Source organism: Heptranchias perlo, chromosome 12 (genome assembly GCF_035084215.1).
Source record: "Heptranchias perlo isolate sHepPer1 chromosome 12, sHepPer1.hap1, whole genome shotgun sequence".
NCBI classification, from domain to species: Eukaryota; Metazoa; Chordata; class Chondrichthyes; order Hexanchiformes; family Hexanchidae; genus Heptranchias; species Heptranchias perlo.
Window position 1 is genome coordinate 46,978,102 of NC_090336.1, and position 20,605 is coordinate 46,998,706.

Consider the following 20,605-nt stretch of genomic DNA (forward strand, 5'->3'; position numbering starts at 1 on the left):
AAAGTTATTATTGAATCTGCTTCCACCACCCTTTCAGGCAGTCCATTCCAGATCATAACTCACTGCGTAAATTTTTTTTTCCCTCATGTCGCCTCTGGTTCTTTCACCAATTACCTTAAATCTGTGTCGTCTGGTTACCAACCCTTCTGCCACTGGAAACAGTTTCTCTTTATTTTCTCTATTAAACCCTTCATGATTTTGAACACCTCTATCAAATCTCCCCTTAACCTTCTCTGCTCGAAGGAGAACAACCCCAGCTTTTTCAATCTCTCCACATAACTGAAGTCCCTCATCCCTGGTGCCATTCTAGTAAATCTCTTCTGCACCTGGGAGAACCTTCACCATACGGACTGCAGCAGTTCAAGGCGGCGGCTCACCACCACCCTCTCAAGGGCAATAAATGCTGGCCTTGCCAGCAACGCCCACATCCCATGAACGAATATTAAAAAAACCCTCTCTAAGGCCTTCACATCCTTCCTAAAGTGTGGTGCCCAGAATTGAACATAATAATCCAGCTGGGACCTAATCTGTGTTTTATAAAGATTTAGCATAACTTCCTTGCTTTTGTACTCTATGCCTCTATTTATAGAGCTAATGATCCCACACGCCTTTTTAACAGCCTTCTCAACTTGTCCTGCCACCTTCAAAGACTTGTGTATGTACACCCCCAGGTCTCTCTGTTCCTGCACCCCCTGTAAAATGTACCATTTAGTTTATATTGCCTCTCCTCATTCTTCCTACCACAATAAATCACTTCATACTTCTCTATATCAAATTTCATCTGCCATGTGTCTGCCCATTTCACCAATCTGTCTATATCCTCCTGAAGTCTGTTACTATCCTCCTCACTGTTTAATACATTTCCGAGTTTCATGTCATCTGCAAATTTTGAAATTATGCCCTGTCTACCCAAATCCAGGTCATTAATATATATCAAAAAGAGCAATGGTTCCAGTACTGACTCCTGGGGGACACCAATGCACACCTCCTTCCAGTCTGAAAAATAACCGTTCACCACTACTCTCTGCTTTCTGTCCCTTAGTCAATATTCATTAGTTATGAGGGATTTTGTTAGAGTAAGTAAAGGGCAATTGTTTTCATTGGCAGGAGGGTAGGTAACTGGAGGACACAGAATTAAGATAATTAGCAAATGCAGCAGGGGGGGGGGGTGGGGGGATGAGGAGAATTTTCTTTACGCAGCGAGTTATGATCTGGAACGCACGGCCTGAAAGGGTGGTGGAAGCAGACTCAATAATAACTTTCAAAAGGGAATTGTATATATACTTGAAAAAGAAAAAATTGCAGGACTATGGGGAAAGAGCAAGGGAGTGGGACTAAAAGGAGAGCTCTTTCAAAGAGCTGGCAGAGGCACAATGGGCTGAATTTCCTCCTCCTGTGCTGTATGATTCTGTAATATAGAAAAAGTTTTGACCATAGCACCAAAACTATTAAATTCAGAAGGGAGAAATATTCAACTGCTGCAAATTTACTGTTAAAATAAAGTTTAGATTCTGTAGCACAGTAAGTGTTTGAACTTTTTATCAGGATTCTTCAGTTTACTTTAACAAAAGTTGGTTTTACATGTTAAACACTGTTTATTCTTGTGCCATCTGCATCCGATTTCAAGTATAGCAATTCCACTGTACATTGTAAGTTGAAAGTGCCTTGTGTAGCATTTCATAAACCTTCAAATACCCTGAAGCACACCAACAGCACAAAAATAACATGATGTTAATGTAACATACAAGCGGAAGAGTTTCTGATACATTATTGGGGTTTTACAATGATGTGGAGCAAGTCTCCAAACTATAGATTCTAGAAAGATCTGCAGTTAGGTACAATTTTTTTCAGCAATATTTTATTCCCCTCATGTCGGTAAGGCACCAATTCATGCTGGGGTATGGCTCCGCAGCACGGGCCCTGATACCTCACCTCACCCAAGTGACCATTCTTTACATGTGAGCCTCAAACCTCACTGGCTCCCTATCCACTGACACACAGATTTCAAAATCTTTGTTTTCATCTACAAATCCCTCCATACCCCTGAAACCCTGTTCAGTCCCATGTTCCTGTTCACAATGCCTCCCCCTTCAGATTCTGGCCTCCTTTGCATTGCCTCTACTCTCTATTTCATCTTCAGCTGTAGAGCCTTCAGTTGTTTCAGCTCTACACTCTAAGCACTCTCCTTAAGCTTATCTGCTTTGCTGTCTTCCCTTTCTTCAGCAGTTTCCTCAAAAGCTACCTCTTCGACCCTGCTTCCGGTTACCCCCCCTAACATAAGCTCTATCATCATCTGATGTCCTGTAGGACTCACTGGATAGCAATCAGGCATGGGAATCCTAGCCAATTTTCCCATCCTTAACCCAAGAGCACTGAGGCCATGTGTGGCACATCAATCATCACACAAGCACAAACAAGTGATCAAACTAGGTGCGCCTCTTTGGCCCCTTTGTTTCTTTAAATGTGAACACATTTTATTTTCACTACAATGTTGAACCCTTTCCTTTCTGGTCCAAAGTGACATACTCTCATTTTAGTAAATTTTAAACTTAAACTTTAGTCCTACCCTTGGGAGGGATGGAGAGAAGTATAACATCTGATATTTTAAATGATCTAGTTAAATAGATCACTCCTAGTAACTCCTAATAAACAGGGTGGTAAATTGCATAAATTTGCATACAAGTTTTTAAACCATTCGTGCACACTGTCACACCATTTTAATACAAAACCTGCATCAACACAACAGGGATGTTATAAGTCATATCATTTGATATAGTTCATACTGATTCATGAAAATTTAATAGAATTGCAGCTACACTGCAAGATACCTTGTTTGCCACAAAAAAACTTCCATTGTGCTACACCAAGAATTAACTAATTGGGGTTACTGACAGTTTTATCAAACTGACAAAATAGCACATCTAAATTCAGTTACACTAAGGAGCCATAACTATAAGATAGTCATTAATAAATCCAATTGAGGAATTTAGGAGAAACTTCTTTATTCAGAGTGGTGGAACTCGCTATTATATGAGTGGTTGAGGCAAATAGCATAGATGTATTTAAAGGGAAGCTAGATCAATACATGAGGGAGAAGGGAAAGAAGGATATGTTGATGGGGTGAGATAAAGTAAGGTGGGAGGAGGCTCGTGTGGAGCGTAAACACTAACATAGACCGTGTGGGCCAAATGGCCTGTTTCCGTGATGTAAAATTCGATGTAACTCAGCTCAATGTGAAATTTCTCAATTCTACCACTGACTTAAAGATGAATTGTCAGGAATTACTGAACTCTCAGGCTGACTGATCGTTTCCTGGAATTAAAATGAATGCTTTTAGAAAGAGCAAATAAAAGAACAGTCAAAGGAGAAGGAAGAGGAGAGTACTGTCAATACAAGATACGCCCACATGTATTTAAAAAAATTAAGAACCTAATTTCTCTATGTCACACAACATCACCAACCTGTCTTTTGACGTCTCCATTCATGCCTCAAGCAATGTGTTGCTTAAGGGGACAGCTTGCATCTATCTGGAGCAGCTCCGTTCACTCATCGAAGTCGGTGCTTTGGACCAACTGGATGCTGATCCAGAGGTCTATGAGCTGGGAAATTTTAGTATTAATTGGCTATTGCTGTGCACTTAGCTGTACTAACCTTACCCAATTCAGGTCCCTTTAAATTCCAAAGCACTAACTTCCATGATGAACAAATGGAGGTAATCCTGGCAACTCAAATATGGTATGGAGACTGGAAAAAAAGTGTTTTTTTTCCACTACAGCACAGAAAGTTAAACAAGGCGTTAAATAGAGGTTTTCAAAATTATGAAAGGAGGGCAAACAATGAAAGAATACTTCCACTGACTGGTAACAAGGGGGCATGACAGACTAGAAGAATAATGAGGAAATTTAAGAGATTTCTTTGACAGGGTTATTAGAACATGAAATGTTTTACCACAAGTGGCTACTAAGGCAGGGACGATATAATTTAAAAGCGAATTGGATAAATATTTGAAAAGAAAGACTATCCAAGTAGATAGCTCCAATTGAAGCAGCAGCACTGTCACGGGGCTGAATGGCTTCCTTCTGTGCTACAATTTCTATGATTCTGCACAAGGCAGCCAAAGAGCTCAGGGTGCCACAAGATACCCTAAATTGGTGGGTCTCCACAGAATAAAAATTAGCTGGAAATTGAAGCTAGCTCCTACCAGATGGAGGATAATGATACCAGGGAAGAGACTGAAAGCACACCTTTTCACCCAAGAGCTAAAACAATGGAAAATGAATGCTGATATTTCTATTCCAAGTAGCAAGTAATCTAATTACAATATGAGTCTCATTCCAGTCAGCAAGGCAAGTGAAATAGAACCGTAACGTTCTTTGTTTCAGACTTCATTAGAAGTCAGATTTTTAAACTAGGGTTCCCAGACTCTCTGTGCTCCATGAAGGGATCCCAGGGGCCTCTAAGATCAGATTGCTGTCTATCTGATTTCTGTACTTGTTGACTTACGAGCATTGTTTTCTGTTCCTGAATACTATTTAAAAAAATGTTCTCCACAAAGATAGCATTGTTTTTTGTCAGAACTTATAACATGACACCCACACACGCAAACATGCCTTTGATGAGCGTGGCTTTTTTGCGAATTTTTCACTTACCCAAACTGATAAGTTGGAGAAACTGACTCCTACAAACAAATTAGACGCTTTGTGTGAACCTGATGTTAGGAAAAGGAGAAGAGAAGAGCTGCAATAGGCTGCAAATTATCAGACGCTGCAGAAAAACAAAGAAATAGGGAAGAATCAGAGACAGAGGAAGAAATGTAATATTACACATGAGGCAGACAGGTAGCTTCATTTTTCAGTTAGTTAGAACAGGAAAGTTATTACCTAGATGAGAAAGAAAGTGGAACTTCTCTGTTGCAATTCTAGCAAGATATTAAAGCAGTGTTAATTGCAGCATATCTACTAAGTGCACCACACAATACTACTTTGCCTTCATCCTCCCTGCCTCCTCCCACTCCCAAGTATTTTACTGCCATTTTGCTTCTGCACAGACTTATACCTCCATCGCCAAACATTTGCCCACAAAATGTTTGGAACACGTGTTATACCCTGACACAGTATCAGCGCTCTGGCCTGAGTCAGAAAGTTGTGGGCTCAAGCTCCACAAGAGTCTTCAGTTGACACTCCAGCGCAGTACTGAGGGGAGTGCTGCACTGTCAGAGGTGCCGTCTTTTGGATGAGACATTTAACCGAGGCCCCGTGTTCAGGCCGGTGTAAAAGATCCCATGATACTATTCAAAGATGTGCAGCAGAATTATCCTGGTGTCCTGGCCAACATTTATCCTCCAATCAACATCACTAAAAACAGATTATTTGGTCATTTATTTAATTGTTATTTGTGGAATCTTGCTGTGTGCAAACTGGCTCCCACATGTGCATACCTAACTGACTACACTTCAAAAGAACTTCATTGGCCTTCAAACACTTTGGGACATCCAATTAATTAAACTAGTTTTTCTACTTTCTTTTGGGAGGAGAGGGAGAGGCAAAGGAATGGATGATGATTTCAGCAGCAGATGGACTAAGTTAGGGACGGAGGCAGGCGGCGTTATGGCAGTGGAAGTACGTGGTCTTCGTGATGCAGAAAATATGGGGTCAGAGGCTCAGCACTTTGTCAAATAGGACACCGTGGTTGCGAACAGTCCGGTTCAGCCTGAGACAATGGCCAGAGAGGGGGATGGAATCAATGCAAAGGATACGGAGTTTGAGGAAGGGTACAGGGTTTGCGGCAGGGGCCAAAGACAATGGCTTCGATCTGCCTAATGCTTGGTGGTCAAGGGGAAAAGGGAGGAAAGGCAGCTGAACGGATGATCACCACCTTAATGACAAAAAAACAATGAGCTCCTTGTACTTGTTGGAGGCGAGAGTGCAGAAAGCAAGGGAGAGGGGTTTGAGGAAACAGTCGGTAGTGGAGAAAAAAAGCCAGGCATTATCTTTGCTCTCCAGGATGATCCTGGAGTAGGCAACCATTTTGGCATAGGAGAGCAATACCTGATAATGCTTGACATGGTCCAGTCAGATCTGGTGATGGATGGCTAAATCTGATACATTCGAGTACTGCACCCCTTGGACTTGAGCGAGCAAAGATGGGGGCCGCACCAGGGTGGCAAAGAGTACAGGTTTTACTGGGGACAAAGGCGTCAAAGGTGGAGAAGAGGGAGTGGCTGAGCAGATCCACACCTGCAGAAATAACATGGCAAATGGAGAGCCAAAGGCTAGACCAGTTGGGAGTTTGAAAGTGCAATTGTAACTGACTTGGGGGACAGTTTTTTTTTCATCCAGGGACAAATGCAGAAGAAAATGGGGTTGGGTTGGTAAAGGATACAAAGAAGTAGTCCAATATAGTCTTGTTTGATCAAGACCAGTATATAACAACTACTTGTATTTATATAGCGCCTTTAACGTAGTAAAACGTCCCAAGGAGCTTCACAGGAGCGATTATCAAAAGAAATTGACAGCCCATTACTAAATGTACTTGTGAAGCTCCTTGGGACGTTTGCTACGTTAAAGGCGCTATGTAAATACAATGTCGTTCTGTCTGGTTCTGGTTAAACTCGCTGGGCCCTGACTCTATTGCACCGTGAAGCCACTTGGAATAAAGAAAAGCAAACAAGCATCAGCAACCGGAGCCTGAAGAAACGCACCGACTCCCCCCTGAACGGTAAGACTCTGCTCCCCCCAGGTTATCATTCGCCGTCTATTGGTCCTGAAGTGAGATCTCTCTAACCAGCAGCTTCGGCTGGTCAGCCGGGATCTGGTACCGGGTTTCAGGTCTGTCCGTGTGAGGGGGAGAGGGGGGTGAGGGGAGGGGAGGGGGTGAGGGGAGGGGAGGGGGTGAGGGGAGGGGAGGGGGTGAGGGTGAGGGGAGGGGGTGAGGGGGTGAGGGGAGGGGAGGAGGGGGGGGAGGGGAGGAGGGGAGGGGAGGGGGTGAGGGGAGGGGAGGGGGTGAGGGGAGGGGAGGGGGTGAGGGGAGGGGAGGGGGTGAGGGGAGGGGAGGAGGGGGAGGGGGGAGAGGGGAGGGGGGGGGAGGAGACGAGTCCCGGGGGGCGGGGGAGGAGACGAGTCCCGGGGGGGGGGGGGGGGGTCTGTGCGGGTCCCAGTCAGACCCCGAGCTCCGGGCCCGCCGGCTGACACACACTCGCATCGAAGCCCCTCGAAGAAGCGCCGGCTCGGCGAGATTTACCTGAATGGAGGCGCCCCCCCGCCGCCGCCGCCGCCGCTGCTCGGTGCTAAGGCCGAAATTCCATCTCTAATGAGCCCGACTCCGGCCCCTCACCGCCCGCCCGCCACAGAAGCTGAGTCAATGCCAGGAGCACCCACGGCCCAGCGGCACCCCGGAAACACACAGCACGGCGCCCGTCACTAACTCAACCTGCGGGCCGTCAACTCCCCCGGCACTGCCCCCTCGAGTACAGCGGCATCCACTGCAATCTCGGTCAAACCACGCTCTGCTCAACCAGCCGGCAGCATCAACACATCACAAGTGGGGGTGGGGGGACAAAACAAAATGCTGAAAGGACACAGTAGGTCAGCCAGCTGTGCAGGTTAACACCGGTGTAAACTTTGTGTGTTTATATTGTTCAGATTTTGCAATTTTTCATTTTTTTGAGTCTTTGGAAAATCTTATTTTATGGACAAATAGAAAAAAAGTTACAATTTGCTAAAGAGGATTTCCAACTTAGGTTTACAACTACATTTATTATTTGAATTTTTTTTAAATGTCCAGGTGCTTTGTATGACAAAATGGGTATTTTTGTTCAAAACTGATGCTTTCTTCACTGTACCTCATTTCATAGCTTTAAATAGTTTTTATTAAAAAAAAACTACCCATAAAAATGTCTTCGGAAAACACATGCTGAGAAATTGGCTTATATTTTTTGCTCTGCATGAAGTAGATCAGAAAGAAGCAAACCAAACCAATACTGTTATATGTGTCTTTGAAAACATTTGCCAAACACACCCATTCATGTGACCATTAAGCAACATCATAATCTCCAAAGCAGGATGTGTCAGCCTTGGTTCAATGATAGTCCTCTTGCCTCTAAGGTAAGAGGATGTGGGTTCATGCCCTACACCAGCTCATAATTTAGACTGACACTTCAGTGCAATACTGAGGGAGTGCTGCACTGTTCAAAGAACTGTCTTTCAGATGTGATTTTAAACTGAGACCCCTTCTGCCCGCTCAGGTGGGCATAAAAGATGCCATCTTTGAAGAAGAGCAGGGAGATTAAGACCAACATTTATCCCTAAACTAACAGCACTAAAAGATTTGTGGGACCTTACTGTGTGCAAATTGGCTGCTGCAGTTCCCTACATTACAGAAGGGGCTTCCCTTCAAAAGTACTTCATTGGCTGTGATGTGCTTTTGGACATCCTGAGGTCATGAAAATGACTACATAAATGCAAGTTCTTTTTTCTAGGGTAGCCCTAGCATAGACTTCACTTATGAGACACCAAAAGTGGCCATCAAGATGCTTTTTGCATGTATTATGGAGTTGGCTGTTCATTGTTCAAGTATCTCAGTCTCGCAGATTGATTTAACATAAGAACATAAGAAATAGGAGCAGGAGTAGGCCAATCGGCCCCTCGAGCCTGCTCCGCCATTCAATAAGATCATGGCTGATCTGATCCTAACCTCAAATCTAAATTCATGTCCAATTTCCTGCCCGCTCCCCGTAACCCCTAATTCCCTTTACTTCCAGGAAACTGTCTATTTCTGTTTTAAATTTATTTAATGATTTAGCTTCCACAGCTTCCTGGGGCAACAAATTCCACAGACCTACTACCCTCTGAGTGAAGAAGTTTCTCCTCATCTCAGTTTTGAAAGAGCAGCCCCTTATTCTAAGATTATGCCCCCTAGTTCTAGTTTCACCCATCCTTGGGAACATCCTCACCGCATCCACCCGATCAAGCCCCTTCACAATCTTATGTTTCAATAAGATCGCCTCTCATTCTTCTGAACTCCAATGAGTAGAGTCCCAATCTACTCAACCTCTCCTGTTATGTCCACCCCCTCATCCCCGGGATTAACTGAGTGAACCTTCTTTGTACTGCCTCGAGAGCAAGTATGTCTTTTCTTAAGTATGGAGACCAAAACTGTATGCAGTATTCCAGGTGCGGTCTCACCAATACCTTATATAACTGCAGCAATACCTCCCTGTTTTTATATTCTATCCCCCTAACAATAAAAGCCAACATTCCGTTGGCCTTCTTGATCACCTGCTGCAGCTGCATACTAACTTTTCTTAAAGATAAGACTGTATTTTAAAAGATTTTAGGGATATAAGGATCAGACACTTTAATGTACTAGTTATTTATAGCTTTGATCTAGACACAACAGATGAGAGGCTAAGATGTGACTCTGGATAAGTTGGTCACATGATTTTGATAAAAATTGTAACCAGTAGGAATTGTGTGGCTGCTTCTTCTTCCAAGAAACATTTATCATTTGTGTGAAATATCTGCAAAGGAAGCCATTCAAAGGAACCCAACTGACTCGTTTGTCTGTTTAAACCTTTCATGAACTAGTTCAAATCTGCTGAGGTAGTGGATTAACTTCAATAGCTCGCTGCTACTATGTGCTGCTCTAAATGACTTTATCTGTAAATAAACCTATTTGGTTTAGTCTGTTATGAAAATGGACTGGTATTTATCATCCTCTGAAGTGAGATGGTGTGTAGTGGAAATCACATATGTAAATGCAGAGACAATAAATGGGCCTGTTTTAATCAGATTACTTTATTGCCAAGGCCTCACCTCAGTTCATAGGGAGCACAGGCTGGCCTATGGGAGCTGCCTTTTGTCTTGGGCATAAGAACAATTTGGGCTCTATTTTCGCACCCGTGATCAGGTGCGTTCGTGGCAGGGGGTGCTGCGAAAATCCGGGATTCCCAGGGCGGGTCCGGAGCCCGGCACTAACCCGCCCCATTTCCGGGTTCCTCAGTGATGCGCTCACATGCGCGCGCAGCCCCCGCATGTGGGACTCCCGCCGGCAATTAAAGCCAGCGGGGTGCCACTTAAAGTACTTGAACAGGTACTTCAGATCATTTACAGACCTGATTGACCTGATATTTTAGGAGGGATCGGATTTTGCAATTAACTGAGACTGTTTCCCGTACTGGGGGAAACACTCCCAGTTGAAATGGACGTGTTGCAGCCACCAGCCTGTGGCAGCTGGATAGGTCCATTTGACAGGTGGGAGGGGGGGTGGGGAAGAGACCGTCACTCATTGCAGGAGGCCACTCTGTCACTTTGGACAAAGTTTGGCCTCCACCACCCTCCTCCTAACAATCAAATGCATAAACTTGCACACTTACCCCGGTGTCCTGACACATTTACCTACCTTGCGGACCCCCTCAAATGGACATCTTTCGGATGGGGGCCGCCGTAGCTGCAGTCATGACCTCCTCGGAGGGCGAACAGCATCACCAGCCTCGCCGGCCACGCCGTCCACCTCTGACACGTGGAGCACCACAACACAGTGCTGTGATACATCCACCTGCACAGCAGGAGGGAGGGCAACCGCAGAGAGAGATGCTTCGCAGAAGGCACTACCCTCGCCACAGGGTCTACAGACTGAGGCTCAGCTTCCGTGGACATGTAGTCGTGGACATCTGCAGCCTCCTTCATGCTGAACTGCTCCCGGCTGGCCCGAGCACCATCTTCTTACCTGTCGCTGTCAAAGTCACCACTGCCCTCAACAACTTCTCCTCCACATCCTTCCAGGGTGCCACTGGGGACATCGCCGACGTCTCTCAGTCGTCTGCACAAAAGAGCCCTGCAAATACACCTACACCCACTCTGCAGTGACACAATGGGTGGCATTAGTTGTGGGTCTTCATAGTGATCCTCAGGAAAGGGCATTATTGCACAAACCAGACAAGATTCGTAAAGACGTGGCAGTAGTGGTGACAATATAATATGTAATGTGAGTTGATCAGAAATTAAATATAAGTAAACACCACGACAAACCCTCAAACACCCTTCATGCTCACGACACGTTTGCCTTACGCTTCCTACTGCACATATGTGATGCATGCCCTGTGGCTGCAGCACAGGTAGTGGCAGGTTGAGTGAGGCTGACTGTGAAAGAGATGCATGAGAGGGTGAGTATGAGATAGAGCCATGAGATTGTATGAGGATTGGGTTGAGTGGTAGTGGCGGGATGAGTACTGGCGAGGTGAGTAGGTGCAGGTAAGATGAGGATGAGCTTTGAGGGGTGATGTGACAGAGTAGTGTTGGCAGTGCAGAAGGAGATGTGGGGTGGGGGCGGTGATGTGGCAGATGGAGTGTAGGGGAATGAGTAAGTGTACTCACTTTGGCTGACCTACTTAGGTGATTGAAGCGCCTCCTGCACTGTATGCAGGTGCGCGATATGTTGGTGGTGCAGGTGACCTCCTCTGCCACCTCGAGCCAGGCCTTCTTGGTGGCAGAGGCAAGCCGCTTCCTCCAGCCCGCCGGGGGGAAGATCTCTGTCCTCCCCCTCCTCCTCACCCCATCCAATGATACCTGGAGTGAGGAATCATTAAACGTGGAAGCAGCCTTCCCTCTGGGCTGCTCCCCGCTGTAATTTTTCCTATTTTCTGCAGCATCAGTCAGTGGAGGACTACCCCTTTAAATAGGGCTCCTCCAGCTGACAGACCTTACTGCGCATGCGCAGTCCGCCCGCCGCGCAGCTTACCAGCGGGAAACCCGGAAGCAAAGGCAAGTGGCTCCAATTAGCCTGTAATTCCGTGCGGAGTACACTGATTTCACCGGGCGTGTTACCCACGCGCCCAGTCAACCCCCCGCTGAGAACCCGCCGCCCTGCTAATATCGAGCCATTTAACTTGCACTGTTCACTATCATAAAATACATTGTAAACAATTTTACAACACCAAGTTATAGTCCAGCAATTTTATTTTAAATTCACAAGCTTTCGGAGGCTTCCTCCTTCGTCAGGTGAACGATGTGAACGATTTCACATCGTTCACCTGACGAAGGAGGAAGCCTCCGAAAGCTTGTGAATTTAAAATAAAATTGCTGGACTATAACTTGGTGTTGTAAAATTGTTTACAATAAAATACATTCATTATAGTTTGTCATCTTTCTGTCCTGAACATTCTTCTATTACAATTTTCAAAGATAACAATATAGCTTTACAAGGTGCAATTTCAAATCATGGAACTAAATGTTTGGATTTGAATAGAAATACTTCAAGCAATTTGTATTTGAGCTGTCCCAGTTTAGGATAGCATTGATTTGATTACCATTTGACAAAAATGCTCCAACACTTTTGGAAAATAGATGATATACAAAGTTACAACATTTTTGGTTCATTCAATATAAATTCTTGTAATGAAATGTAATCTGGTTTGGAAAATCGATCTTATTGGCAATTTTCCTTATCCTTGGATTAGGGAAAGGAAAATTACCCCAGATTCCTGCTATTGATACATGTACAGTGACTTCTACTGGAAGTGTACCTGTGCAGACACGGGACGGAGATGGAACCAGGCATGGCTATGATCTTCAAACTCAGACAGCCTGCCTTGCTACTTTGTCAGGCTGAACCCAGTGGTGCACAAGTTCAGCATTCTGTTGAACCCTAATTTGTACTTTAAGGGTAGATTTTCCTCTTTGTTGCACTTAGGGTATGTTCAGTTTGCAACACAGTGAAAAGGTAACTGGAGTGCAGACCATTTGCTTCAGGTCTCTTCTCCCACAACACTGCCTCAGGATTTGGAAGCTTCCCAAAATGAGCGGTACTGGGCCTGTGCCAGGAGCTCAAGTGCAAACCTTTCAGACCCGTAGCTATGGTTCTGCTGCAGACCACCTCACTCCCACCACAAGGCCCTGCACTGGGAGTGTGCCTGGGCTATGCAAATGGTTTAAGCCAGGAAAATTCCTCCCATCACAGGCACTGCACACCTCTGCTCTGCTGTGCCTGTTGGATGTCCAGTGGGAGCCCAGGGAGGGAAATTAGCCCCTTAAACATGAACTCGGTCCATCACCAAGGTCATATTTTCCCATCTCTGAACATTGCCTGCTTAATCCTCTGCCTTAGCTCTATTGCTGCCGAAACCCTTCATCATCTCAAGGAACAATTTCTCAAATGCTTTTCTTACTGATATTCTCATTTTTACCCTTCCCAAACTTCAGCGAATCCATAACTCTGTTACCTGAATCCTCTCCCACATGGCCAACACCTTCATTCTCACCAACCTACACTAGCGAGTCAATTTCAAAATCCCTTCATGGCTTTGCTCCATCCAATCTAGGGAATATTCTCCAGTCATACACTTGAGCCTGTACCTTCTATTCCTCTGACTCTGGACTCCCACTTCTTCTTTCCCTCTACTACCAATGACTGGTCTTTCAGTTACTACGGCTCTGACCTCTAGAATTCTCTTATAAACTATTTTGCCTAGCTACCGCGCCCCCTGCCTTCAAAAAGCTTTCTAAAATATATATCTTTTTGACCATCCTTTGGTCTTTCCACAATTCTCTTACTTCTTGTTCCCCATGTGAAGTGCTTTGAGATGTTCTTCAACATGAGACATGCTATGTAAATTTAAGTTGTTGCTGAGCTGCAGGAGGGAGCCAGGCCTTTGGAACCAAGCCCCATTTATAGAAGCAACATCTCCAGAAGATTGGAGAACACCATGATCCACGATAACTGTGATATTTAGAAATGCATTATACCAGAAATATATTTTAACACTATCACCTGTCATTATTGATGGGATTTCTGAGCTGCTATTTAAAAGTGCTGGAATATAAGAAAACACATGCATTCAGGCTGGACTCTTTTAAAATATTTTAAAAATGAATTTCTCAAGTCTTTTGATCCCTGGAAGGAAATGACTGTACTTGTGCAATGCCACGAAAATGATTTCCTTTCCAAAATCCCCAGATGATTTATCCATGTCGTCATGGCAGCCCACCACAATTGTATGCTATGGGCTCATTCATAGTGTCAGCTTGGTTCAGTTGGTAGTACTTTGGCCTCCGAATTAGAAGATTGTGGATTCAAGTTCCACTTCAGGACATGAGTGTATAATTTAGCCTGTCACTTCAGTGCTGCATTGTTGTAAACTGAGGCCATATCTGCAGGTTCAACATGCTATAGACAGAGCTAAGCGATTCCACAACTAACGGATCAGATCAAAACTCTGCAGTCCTGCCACATCCAGTCGTGAATGGTGGTGGACAATTAAACAACTAACGGGAGGAGGAGGCTCCACAAACATCCCCATCCTCAATGATGGCGGAGTCCAGCACTTGAGTGCAAAAGACAAGGCTGAAGCGTTTGCAACCATCTTCAGCCAGAAGTGCCGAGTGGATGATCAATCTCAGCCTCCTCCCGATATCCCCACCATCACAGAAGCCGGCCTTCAGCCAATTCGATTCACTCCACGTGATATCAAGAAACGGCTGAGTGCACTAGATACAGCAAAGGCTATGGGCCCCGACAACATCCCGGCTGTAGTGCTGAAGACTTGTGCTCCAGAACGAGCTGCGCCTCTAGCCAAGCTGTTCCAGTACAGCTACAACACTGGCATCTACCCGACAATTGGAAAATTGCCCAGGTATGTCCTGTCCACAAAAAGCAGGACAAATCCAATCCGGCCAATTACCGCCCCATCAGTCTACTCTCAATCATCAGCAAAGTGATGGAAGGTGTCGTCGACAGTGCTATCAAGCGGCACTTACTCACCAATAACCTGCTCACCGATGCTCAGTTTGGGTTCCGCCAGGACCACTCGGCTCCAGACCTCATTACAGCCTTGGTCCAAACATGGACAAAAGAGCTGAATTCCAGAGGTGAGGTGAGAGTGGCTGCTCTTGACATCAAGGCAGCATTTGACCGAGTGTGGCACCAAAGAGCCCTTGTAAAATTTAAGTCAATGGGAATCAGGGGGAAAACTCTCCAGTGGCTGGAGTCATACCTAGCACAAAGGAAGATGGTAGTGGTTGTTGGAGGCCAATCATCTCAGCCCCAGGACATTGCTGCAGGAGTTCCTCAGGGCAGTGTCCTAGGCCCAACCATCTACAGCTGCTTCATCAATGACCTTCCCTCCATCATAAGGTCAGAAATGGGGATGTTCACTGATGATTGCACAGTGTTCAGTTCCATTCGCAACCCCTCAAATAATGAAGCAGTCCGAGCCCGCATGCAGCAAGACCTGGACAACATCCAGGCTTGGGCTTTTAAGTGGCAAGTAACATTCGCGCCAGATAAGTGCCAGGCAATGACCATCTCCAACAAGAGAGAGTCTAACCACCTCCCCTTGACATTCAACGGCATTACCATCGCCGAATCCCCCACCATCAACATCCTGGGGGTCACCATTGACCAGGAACTTAACTGGACCAGCCATATAAATACTCTGGCTACAAGAGCACGTCAGAGGCTGGGTATTCTGTGGCGAGTGACTCACCTCCTGACTCCCCAAAGCCTTTCCACCATCTACAAGGCACAAGTCAGGAGTGTGATGGAATACTCTCCACTTGCCTGGATGAGTGCAGCTCCAACAACACTCAAGAAGCTCGACACCATCCAAGACAAAGCAGCCCGCTCGATTGGCACCCCATCCACCACCCTAAACATTCACTCCCTTCACCACCGGCGTACCGTGGCTGCAGTGTGTACCATCCACAGGATGCACTGCAGCAACTCGCCAAGGCTTCTTCGACAGCACCTCCCAAACCCGCGATCTCTACCACCTAGAAGGACAAGAGCAGCAGGCTCATGGGAACAACACCATCTGCACGTTCCCCTCCAAGTCACACACCATCCCGACTTGGAAATATATCGCCGTTCCTTCATCGTCGCTGGGTCAAAATCCCGGAACTCCCTTCCTAACAGCACTGTGGGAGAACCTTCACCACACGGACTGCAGCGGTTGAAGAAGGCGGCTCACCACCACCTTCTGAAGGGCAATTAGGGATGGGCAATAAATGCCGGCCTCACCAGCAACGCCCACATCCCATGAACGAATAAAAAAAAAAGTTAAGTTGATAGGTGAGTCACTTGGACAGTTTCCCTGTCCTTGCACCACCCACCCCCTTGCTGTCATTTAAACGTGGCAGGACAGTTAAGGTGTGGACAGTCGTCTTCCCTGCTGTGGGGGGAGAAGGATTCCTGACGGTGCTAGCAGGAGCAGGCCTCCAGTGTCATTTCTCTTCACTTTCTGCCACTGTACTGCCAGTGTATTGCAGTGGAAGCAAGCCACTCAGTTGTCAGGGCAAACAGCAGTGGACAATAAATGCCGGCCTTGTCAGCGATGCCCACATCCCAAGAATGAACAATTTTTAAAAAGGGAAGGCCAGCTCCAGTGATTTTTATATTTATGATCATAAATTGTATAAGGAAACTTGGGCACATTTTATGCAACAATTTTTTGAAAGTTGGTTGTGTGCTGCACTAATCAGGCAAGGATCAGAAAGCGGTCCCTGACTGATTTCCTGGCCCTGACGCACGTGCTCTATTTTGCTGGGGCTCAGCCTGCCAACCTGGAAATCTGCCTGATTAATAAAATAAAATAGTACCTGTACATATGATAATGTGATTATTTCTGATGTGCTCAATATAGAAACGTATCATGCACAATGCTTAATAATAGTCAATATTGTTTAATGTGGCTAAGTGTATTTATAAATACAGTGCTGTGGAGTATGTGCAGCCAATGCTAGAGATATCTGATAGTGTTAAAGCACATCATGTACTCCTGTGTACACAGAGTTATGAAGACATAAGAAATAGTTGGAAAATCACTATAGAATAGAAAGCAGAGCAAAAAATTGATCCAACATAAACAGGGCAAAAATTATGCTTTTAAGAAAAAAGATGATCTTGTATTCCCCTATTGACTTAGGTATCAGCCTTGGCTCAACGGTAGCGCTCTCACCTCTGAGTTTTTTTTTCTCTGGAAGTTCAGTCAGGCTGATCCTTGATTTTTTTTTAAGGTGGGGGGGGGTGTGGTTTAGGGTGTATTTATGTGCAGAAAACCCAAAAAACCCAAAATAAGTACTCACCTCTGAGTTAGAAAGTTGTGTGTTTATATTCCACTCCAGAGACCTGAGTACATAATCCAGGCTGGCACTTCAGTTCAGTACTGAGCGAGTGCTGCACTGTTGGAGGTGTGTCTTTTGGATGAAGCTTTAAACCAAGGCTACTTCTGCCCTCTCAGTTGGTTATTAAAGATTCCACAGCAGTATTTCGAAGAAGAGCAGGTGAGATCTACCGGTGTCTTGGCCAACATTTATCCCTCAACTAATACCTAAAACAGATGATCTGGTAATTTATTTCACTACTGTGTGTGGGGCCTAGCCATGAGCAAATTGGCTGCCACATTTCTTACATTACAACAGTGACTACCTTTCAAAAGTACTTCTTTGGTTTAAAGCTCTTTGGGACATCCTGAGGCTGTGAAATATCAAGATGAAATAAGGTGAGATATCAGAGAGATTCTAGTGCCTGTGGATCACACCCCAACATGAGTCACCACCTTCAGAAAAGGTGTAAGATGGGAAAACTGAAGTAGGAGGAAAAGTGATTTTAAACAAGTTTTGATCTTGCCCACAATAAATTACGTGACAGTGAATGTATAGGAGCAGTTTAATTCATGGGGAAAAAAATCTCATTTCATGTTTGATTTTATATAAAGATAAAGTAAAGAAATTCAATTTATATAGTGTGGTTCAGATCCTCAGTACGCACCAAAGTGCTTTACAGCTAATGAATTAGTATTTAAGTAGTCACTGTTGTTATGCAGGCAAATGCAGCCAATTTGTATACAACAAGATCCCTGAAACAGTAAATGAGATAAATGGCCAGTTAATCAGTTTTGGTGGTGGTGTTATTTGGCCGGGACACCAGGAGAAGAGAATTGTGGCATGGGATTTATTAATATATTTGCAGATCCCACATGGTACTTTGCATAAATGAAAAGGAGAAATATTCAAATAATTGAATGGAAAGAAAAATAACATAATAACATAGCAATTGTAGGATAACACACAGTTTGCAATGCGTTGCAACACTTGAGGGGTTGAGATGACATCATAAACCTTACTTTCATTATGAAATATATGTTTAATGAAGGTTTCTTCTTTTGTTGCTAAATACACAATGGAATTATATAATTTCAAATGAAATGCAGCATTGCATCACAATAAAACTTATTTCATCATGACATAAATGACAAACAGTTTTCTGGCACTTCTCCCTCCCTGGCAATGGTGATAGTTCTTCTTTAATTGGAAACTGATTCTGTATAATTTGCTCCTAAATGAAGTTGATTAAACAAAAAGATTACTTAGCCCGATTCAAAATTGGACAACTGCATAACTACCTTTTTGTGGACCACAGCAAAATAAGAATTATAACAAAGATACAGCTTTAAAAAATAAAACAAACAAAACCAGCATATTATTTTCTGTCTTCATGTATTCCTGTAGTTTTACATTGTAAACGTATTTTTGTAGATATTATAGGATGAAAAAAACAACCTGGTAAAGATATTCAGCATTCAAAGTGGTTACTTGTATCAATCCAGTGAATTAATCCAGAAATGCTCTTAGCTGGGATATTGTCTCGAACATTGATCTATCTGATTAATACAATGATCAATTATACTCCACTCCAAAAAAAATTTACAAGGAAAATACCAGAACTGAGAGGTTATACCTATCAGGAAAGATTGAACAGGCTGGAGCTCTTTTCTCAAGAAAAGAGAAGACTGAGAGGTGACCTGATAGAGGTCTTTAAGATTATGAAAGAGTTTGATAGGGTAGACGTAGAGAAGATGTTTCCATTTGTGGGGAGACCAAAACTAAGGGCCATAAATATAAGAGAGTCACTAATCAATCCAATAGGGAATTCAGAAGAAACTTCTTTACCCAGAGAGTGGTTAGAATGTGGAACTCGCTACCACAAGGAGTAGTTGAGGCGACTAGCATTGAGGCATTTAAAGAGAAGCTAGATAAACACATGAGGGAAAAAGGAATAGAAGGTTATGTTGGTAGAGTTAGATGAAGAGGGGTGGGAGGAGGCTGGTGTGGAGCATAAACACCAGCATGGACCAATTGGGCCGAATGGCCTGCTTCTATGTAATGGGCCAGAAATCACTCCTGAAGTAATGGAGGAGCTCAACAGCGTTCTCAGTTTTTAGTGGTGAATTGAAGGAGCAAGTTCCCGCATTTGCACATGCGAAGCAAAACATGGAAATCGTGAACTTGCTTCTAGTGATTCGCCAGCAATATGACAGCTTCGAATTAAAGAGCCTTCACACGCTGCAATCAGAGAAATCATTGAAAAAGCACCAACTTGCTTATCTGCCCAGCTGGAAAGTAACTAATTACACCACCAAACAGGTACGCTTCAAGGGTCAGAAATCGCACAGAGCAGCAAGGCAATTGTCACTCCTGCTCCTGCGAATTTAATTAAGGAAAATACTGTGGGCTCTGTGGCATCGAATTGCTTGAATTTGAACTTTAAACAAAATGTGCACTATCAACCCAGCCTCTGAGCAGCGAGTTGCCGCGCGGCTGGAAAAGAGGGAGAGAAGAAGACACGCCCACAAAATCTGTCAGGAAGAGAAGTCACGCCCACAGATTCAGCCTGCATTGCTCAAACTTTGTTTAAAGTTCAAATTCAAGCAATTGGACGCCACACAGCCAGCAGTAAGCATTTTAGTTAATTAAATTCGCAGGAGCTGCAATGAGCATCATCTTGCCGCTCTGCGCGATTTTTGGCCCAACGTAGTTCTATGTTAACTTGAAGACACTCAATTTACCAGTAATCCCCAGCAGATGGAGACAAAGCCAATACATCTTCCAAATTAATCTATTCCATTTCTTCATCCTACCTTTACTTGGATCCAAGAAGGCTGCTGCACTATTCTCTTATCCTCTGCTACATGTCTAGCAGATGGTACATTTTCTTTATTGTACAGATGTAGAGGAGGCAAAGTCTCTGTGGAATGTTGTGGAAAAGTACATTCTCACAACAGCAGGAAAAGAGAGGCTTTTTGCCTGATTTGTTTTGGTACAATGCATGGATTGTTCTCTAGTGAATACAAGAAGACAGCTGTCATAAATCATTAAAGTTAGAGTATTCCACTCATCTTTTCTTTATTTGGGGAAAGCTGTTGCGTATAATTCCCCTGTGACTGCGTGAGCGTGTCTGTTTTATTTTACTGAGTTATGTCACGGCTTTCTGTTTTTCACATTAGAGAGAACTGGAGAGTAGCTACGTTTTAGATTGAGTGAATATTTGTTGAACAATAGATCTCTTATCGTTTATGTACAGCTGAAAAACCAGATTAGGGATTTTCCAATATTGTAGCCAAAATCCGACTGAGGCTATTTTCTGGGTCTCTTCCACTAGCACAGTGCTCTGCTTAAATTGTGGCCAGAATAGCTGTAAAGAATGGAATTGTATGTGATATTGGTATGCAGTTCTCCATGGCTGTGATAATCATGATTGCAGCCATCATGATGGCAAAGTGTGGAGGAAGTAAACTCGTCTGACCATCCTGTTCAGGATTCACTATTTTATTTCA

At 44.3% G+C, this 20,605-nt stretch overlaps 1 protein-coding gene across 4 annotated transcripts in view; it reads right to left on the minus strand.

Moving 5' to 3' along the window:
- ext2 (exostosin glycosyltransferase 2) overlaps window positions 1-7,413 on the minus strand; it is a 132,031-nt gene extending 124,618 nt beyond the window's left edge. The window contains exons 1-2 of one of the 4 annotated variants that reach the window (XM_067994068.1): window positions 7,240-7,316; window positions 4,650-4,764 (exon numbers count right to left, since the gene is read on the minus strand). The gene's annotated coding sequence lies outside the window, so the exon portion shown is untranslated. Of the gene's footprint in view, window positions 1-3,461; window positions 3,555-4,649; window positions 4,765-7,239 lie in introns of those variants that run through there. The other 3 variants (XM_067994067.1, XM_067994069.1, XM_067994070.1) reach the window with 3 other exon arrangements.
- Between the last annotated feature and the right edge of the window lie 13,192 nt (window positions 7,414-20,605).